This window comes from Mauremys reevesii, linkage group 5, assembly GCF_016161935.1.
Source record: "Mauremys reevesii isolate NIE-2019 linkage group 5, ASM1616193v1, whole genome shotgun sequence".
In the NCBI taxonomy this organism is placed as follows: domain Eukaryota; kingdom Metazoa; phylum Chordata; order Testudines; family Geoemydidae; genus Mauremys; species Mauremys reevesii.
The window spans coordinates 47,558,451-47,565,277 of NC_052627.1; the positions used below are offsets into that span (position 1 = coordinate 47,558,451).

General features: G+C 37.0%; 1 long non-coding RNA gene across 4 annotated transcripts in view; it reads left to right on the plus strand.

Annotated features, from left to right (window-relative positions):
* Positions 1 to 6,827, plus strand: part of LOC120406685 — a 103,520-nt gene that overhangs the window by 92,733 nt on the left and 3,960 nt on the right. For all 4 annotated transcript variants that reach the window (XR_005599478.1, XR_005599476.1, XR_005599479.1 and 1 more), the window contains one exon: positions 880 to 997. This is a non-coding gene — a long non-coding RNA (uncharacterized LOC120406685). The remainder of the gene's footprint in view (positions 1 to 879; positions 998 to 6,827) is intronic.

A 6,827-nucleotide genomic window follows, 5' to 3' on the forward strand; every position in this document is an offset into this window, starting at 1 on the left:
CCAAATTGGAGACCCTATTATGAGGCAAGGTCAATGATCACAAAATACAGGTTAAAAATAATTCACGGTTAAAAAATAAAAAAAATAAATTAACAGGAAAAGCACTGTTGATTGTGCATAACAGAGAAAAATGGGAAAATAATGAGAGTTGATAATCTTGGATCCTGTGCATCACTTATGGTAATACATCTGTAGGTCTTTTTATGCTCTTGTGAATTTAATTAATTTTTATGCTATATTACTGAAGCAGGAGCTCTAGTATTATCAATTAACTATTAGTGCTTTTTCTCCACTTTTTAGATTTCATTGTCTCTCCATCCTTTTACTTAAAGGGAAAAAGAACCCTGAAATTGTGTTTTCTGCTTAAAGAAAGATCTCAGAAAGAATACAGAATTTCTTACTTAATAAAATCCAGTGTGTTGTAATTATGTTTTGTTAAATATCAGGTAAATGGTTATAGTAAAATGATTGTTGGTACAAGTGTAAATGTGCCTGAAAACTGAAAGAAACAAAAAAACACAAGCTCTTTTACACTTCTGAGATACTAAATATAGATGCCATTTCTGAGACCATCTTCTTCTATCATTAGTAGTGGCTGGCAATTCAGAAATTTCGTTATCAATAAGATTGCTGAAATGAATTATTTTTGCCATTGTTGCTAACACTAGATAAGGGCCCGGATGAGCCTTTTGAGAAGAGAAGAAAGTAAATGCAAGTTAAAGTTAAATGTAAAATACGTAACTATAGCTATACATTTAACAGCAGTAATAACAACAATACCAGACCATTATTAAGACTGAATGTATTGAATATACAGAGAAAAACTGAATATATTCCTTATATAATTTAAACCTTTCTACATTTTTGGGCCCTGAATAGCTGAACATCAAGGGGCAGAGCATCTGTCTCAATCAACTCCCTTTGGGTCTGGAAAAGATGATAAACACAAAAGCAGAAAGAATACCTGCCAAAGATCCTCCACTTCATCTCTGTTCAGGTGAATGCTATGGGAGAGACGGTGGGTGAAGCTAGCTACACTAAACTTAGGAATATGGTTATTGGGAGGAGTATCAGAAGAATAAATGACAACACTCAGATATACCTGCCTTGCACTGATGAACAGCCTATTTCTTATTAACCCTTTGTATTTATTCAGATAAACTGATGTACTGTATTCTAATGTTTTCTAGAGAAGAAAATAGTTAGGGAAGGAAAACAAATCATACTACTTTTGTGCTGGCAAAGTCTTCAGAAGTTTGATCAGTGTGTGGAAGTGGGAACCAATGCATCTATACGAGCATTAGGCATTTTAGGACATTATGTGGCAGAGCCTCAGATGATATAAACTGGAATAACTCCATTGAGATCAATAGCACTGTAATGATTTGCAGCAGCTAAAGATTTGGCCCTATCTATGTTGTTCATTCCCTGCTAATAATTGTATTATTACCATCAGCTTTTTCATTATTCCTTATGTGCTTAGCACATTTTTAGTGTAAATGTGTACACTATAGCTGTAGAGAAATGTAAAATGTTGGTGAGTTAAATGAATATTTCTTTGTGTACCGTGAAACCTCTGTTTTAGGGTGAATATTATCCAGTTAGAAAGAAGAAGCACATAGCCAAGTTTTCTCTAGATACTAATACAATTCCAATGTAGGCATGGTGTATGAAGTAATTCTCAAATAGGATCAGAAGTTGCCAGGTGGGGATGGAAGCAATAATTAATCATTTTGCTGCTGTAGAACAGATGCCCTTGTGAGCCATGTAAGATAAACATATAGGATTTTTTCACTTAGTTATATAAAAATCTTCCCCTCCGTTCTGCTAAAAATAATTTTTTTAAAGTACATTCTTCATCAACAGCAGCAACAAATTTAACTCCATCCTTCCAAAGCACTTTTTAAGGGCCAGATTGTGATGCTGATATTGTCACTGACTAGCTTTTTACTGTACAAATCACTTTGTGAATACAGAGGAAATAGTTCTTGCCATAAAAACTTTAAAATCTATTTCAGTGATTAGATATACTAATTAACGGAAGATCCTGAGAACATCTAATCTCTAAATCTTGGGTTTCCGCCTTTTCACTTACATTCATTGAAACTGACCCATAGAGCAGTTAGAATGAACCTCAGCCTTCATCAAAAATGTTTCTGATCTATTCTCCATCAGAGAAAAAATAAAATACCAGCTACATATTTTCTTTTTTTCTCAAATATAGGTCTTGTCATGTTGCATTATTCATGTAAAAATCTGAAATTAGAAACTTTTACCCCATGAATAAGATCTTACAGTACTTTCCAGTGTGAACAGCATAGATCAAAATAAGCATGGGCTTGACCCTTACATTGAATAGTGCATCCCTGGAGACAATAGGCAAGATCCTCAGATGGTGTAGTGTGTTATAACTCAATTACAGTCAACTGAGCTATGATGATTTACATAATTAGAAGATCCTGCACAATAAGAATTTTGCCCTTGAGTTCAGTTGAAGGAAGAATCAATCATAGAATTTAAGGCCAGAAGGGACAACCAGACTATCTGAGCTCCTGTACATCACAGTTCAATAACACAACCCAGCACCTGCACACTAATCCCAACAACCAAAATTAGACCAAACTATTATAGCCCACAGAAGACTAAATTATTATGTGTCAAAGGCAGAGAATAGGAAGGACCAAGATGCACCAATGCCTGATGCCCCTGCATTGACAGGGAATTGATTAAATTAGACATACCCAGATAATCCCAGCAAGTGGCCATGCTGGAGAGGAAGGCAAATCCTAGCCAAGGTCACTGCCAATCTGACCTGGAGGAAAAATCCTCCCCAAAATTTACAGTACCATAGAACTAGAAATATTTTCACCATATTCGCTGATTTGAAAAACAAGAATTAATTTAAAGAAATGATTTCTGCAATAGGCAAACAGCAAATCTCCCTGGCAGCAGTCGGCTGGGAGCGTGAAAATAATTTAACACAAATATGTGGTCAGCCTCTTTTGTGACACAGTACATAGGCATTAAATAAACAGCTCCTCAGAAGTTCTTCCTTTGCTCCCTGCTGTGTTTTTAGGTTTTATTGTTGTTATCTACTATTGCAAGAGATGCACAGAAGAGTGAAGTTAGGATTTTTTTTATAGTTGAACATGACTTCAGTTTGCTTTCAGAAGCCACTTGAAACAGCAGTCTGATGTCTGAAAGATCTATTCAAATAATGTGAAACTCTACAGTCCTGACAGCATGACTCACATTTCCATGGAAGTCATAAAATACCTTCTCATTCCATAGTGGGGAAGAATGGGCAGAAGCTCTTTGTGAATGAGAAGGGGAGTGGTGTAGAGGGGTTGCTCCAGGTTAGCAAGGGGCATCCCATCAGTTCCTACTGCTGTTCCTGTGGCAGTTCCTCGGCATCTGGTTCCCTGTGCACGGATACCCTCTGGCCAGATGACAGTGCCCTGGAGGCTGGAACACATGCTCCAACCCTTCCTGGGCCAGGTGTCTCCACCAGGACCAAAAATGGCTGGAAGGTGGGGAAAGGAGACCTATTCCTACCTGGTCCCTCATGCATCCTGACAGACAGTCCAGCCCCTCCTTTGGGTTCTGCACTCTTGCCTCCAGAAAACATCAAGGGGCATAAATATACATCACTCCTACACACACACACACACACACACCCTGGTTCCACTGCCTTTTCATGCCAAAAAAACTGTACATGATTTTTTTAGCTGTGTTCCTGGTCACAAGACATGGTAGAGTGGATTGGAATTTATCTAGGGGGAGATTTTCAAAGTCACAATGGACACCTGTCTTCAACTAAGCTCCAGTGCGAGTTCAGTCTTTGAAATTCTCTCCCTGCTCTCTACACTTAAGCCAGTCTCAATGAGGGATAAAACTCTCACTGCCTTATTTCCTCTTTCCATATTCGTAGGAATCTCTCATGGAAATCAATGTCATTTCTCAAACTTCACATTCCATTTTCATTTAAAAAGATGCTAGGTGCATCTATTGTCTTGTCTGTTGTCTTGGTTCTGTGGATCTGCAAGAATGCAGAGGCAGGCTGCATGTTTGCCTTTTTCTTCGACACTCATATAGCCTTGTACCAAGGTTTTTCAGCCTCTTAGCCAATGAAGACACTGGAACCAGAGTCTACCTTTTCATACCATGGGCCAAATTCTCCACAAATGGAGTCCAGAATCATTGCAATGTTATTTCCTTAGCCCTAGATGATATATTTCCAAACCCATGCCTTTCCATTTCCAGACTTGTGGAACAGAATCATAAAATAGTGCTGAACTGTTGCTTTAATGACAAGAAAACCATTTTATTGAAATGATACTAATGTATTAGAACAGCCATTTTCAACATTTTCAACCAGTGCCACATTGGGACCTTTCTGTGCCGCTCCCAGTTAGCAAAAGAGAGAATAGGGTGGTTGTGACTTCATTACACTTGTTTTTTGGTCCTCAAGTGGAAAACATATTGCATACTCTGCCCCTAAAGAGAATCAGTCAGTTCAACCAAATATCCATTAGTCAAATACTCATCAATGGCAAAGCTACATTTAGCAAGGAAAATCCTTCCCTGAGCACAGACAAACAATTCAAAATGTTGACATGTGACAGTCAAAGAACTTCAGTGTGGAAATGGAGTTGCAGATGTTGAGTGCCCATTACTTTACACAATATAGTGAAGACAGGCACTGAGCGGCGTGCTTTTTATTTTTTATTGATTTTCATAAAGAAACATACAATGAAAAGTACAAAAAGGTAAATGATTTACAGCTTGTATATGTTTCCAACTACTGCACACTTCACGGGCTCTCTAATAGAAGTATGGAATTATGCAATTTTACAGTTTGTCAAATTGTAAGATCAGACAAAATATTACATAGATAAAACGTGTTAGAGTGAGGGTAATGGTAATAAAATAGGAGAAGACATGAATAAAAAAGGGAAGAGGGAAGGATAGGACCAGGGGTGAGGTGACCAGGAGGGAAAAAGCGTAGGGTTTAGGTGAAATGGAGCTCTGGCATTCTTTGAGCCATCGAAATATATCTAGAAATGATGTCCAAATTTCTTCAAATTCATATAGTTACTCTACAGCAATACAGTATTCTTTCTATGGTAGCTAATGCAGGCTTACCTTTAATAATGTTCACAACTTGTCAATTACTCTTCTCAGTTTCACTGGTGCCTCTTCCCACCAAAGCTTCCCAGTGAATTAAACAATGGTTTGGGATACCGTAGACTAAATGCTAGTCTTTGAGTCTCTTTATTCTCCTGGCACAGTGGAGGCACCATCAAGTCCAATACACACAGCATGATCCCATGCAACCCAGATGAAAAAAACTACAGCACTGCCAATCTCAATCATTCAAAACCATCAGTCCAGCCCCTAAAAATTATGAGATTATTTTAAAAGTCATGAGATTTTAAAATAGTAAATTTGGGGTTCTTTTTATTTGCTGTCTGTTATTTCTCAGCACCCCTAAGGGCTAGAACTTTTTTTTTAATTATTTTATTTGAAAGCTAAGAACGTCACAATTTCTTGACTCCAGAAATTGGGATATTGCAAAGAGCACCAAAGATCATGAGACTCATGTTAAAATCCAGAGAGCAAGTAAAACTGATACTCTGGGAAATTTAAAAGACTTTTGTCAGGAAATCCTGATGTATTGGGTCTTTCCACTCATGCTAGACACATGTTAAAAGTTGAGCAGAAGACACATCTATAGGAGACACATCCAGTTGTATTTAGAAGCAAAGACTCTCCTGAAGTCTTCCAGACAGCTGTTCCTCAACATCTGTAGCCATGTTATGAATTGATCAGCTGACTGTGTAATTGGAGAGGGGAATTGCTTTGAATTGACTGGAAGCAGCAGATCCCAACATAACCACCATGTTTGGCAAGGCATACGTTGTTAGTTTCTTAGGGTCAAATTCTGCTCTTGGATTAACCAATACAAATCTGGAGGAACAGCAGTGAAATTATCTGGAATTAATTGAAAATAAAAATTGTCCTTGAGCCATTTACATGCTCATTGACATAATTGTTGTAAATTCAGCCATTTTACTGCTTTTGTATATTGGTCCCTCCCAAAAGTGTGGTGTCTAAGGTCTAATTCATATTTGATTGGATGTTTCTGTTTATGTAGTCATTCATTGGTTCAAACAAATTAAAAACATTCTACACAATTTATGTAATATTCTCTTGAACCTCTGGTTTACTGTTGTAACATTTACAAAGCCTATTTTTTCTGACCTTATAAGCTAACTCAGACTTTTGTCTAGAGGCCTATAGAATAAATGTTAAACACAGATTTATGCAAATATACACATTAGTTTGCAAACTAAATGTTAAGGCAATACTTCAAAAGCAAAAAGCAGAATCAAAGAAAATACCATCATGATGTAACAACTGAACAAACATATGCAGTGTAATACATCAGTTTTCTTTTGTTCTGCCTAGTTGTATTAAAGAAAAGTATGTAACCTTTAATGCACCATCTCTGCTATTCTTTGACTGCAATAAAGAATTTACTGGTACTTTGTAATATTTTGATTTTCCCTTTTTGATATAATCATGGGAGAATATACTCTTTTGGACTGGATAACTCAAAGCGTGGGTATGGATGGAAAGCACCTAGAAAAAATGCTGTGCCCCAAAATAATTAATTATTACCTAGTCATGAAAAAGGAAACCAAATAAAACATACCTTTATCTGAGGAATGCAAAAATGCAGCTTCCCTTTCTTATGTACATATGCTAACTTTGAAACACACAACTCAAATATCATATAAAGAGCAGTACAAAATTCTGCAATT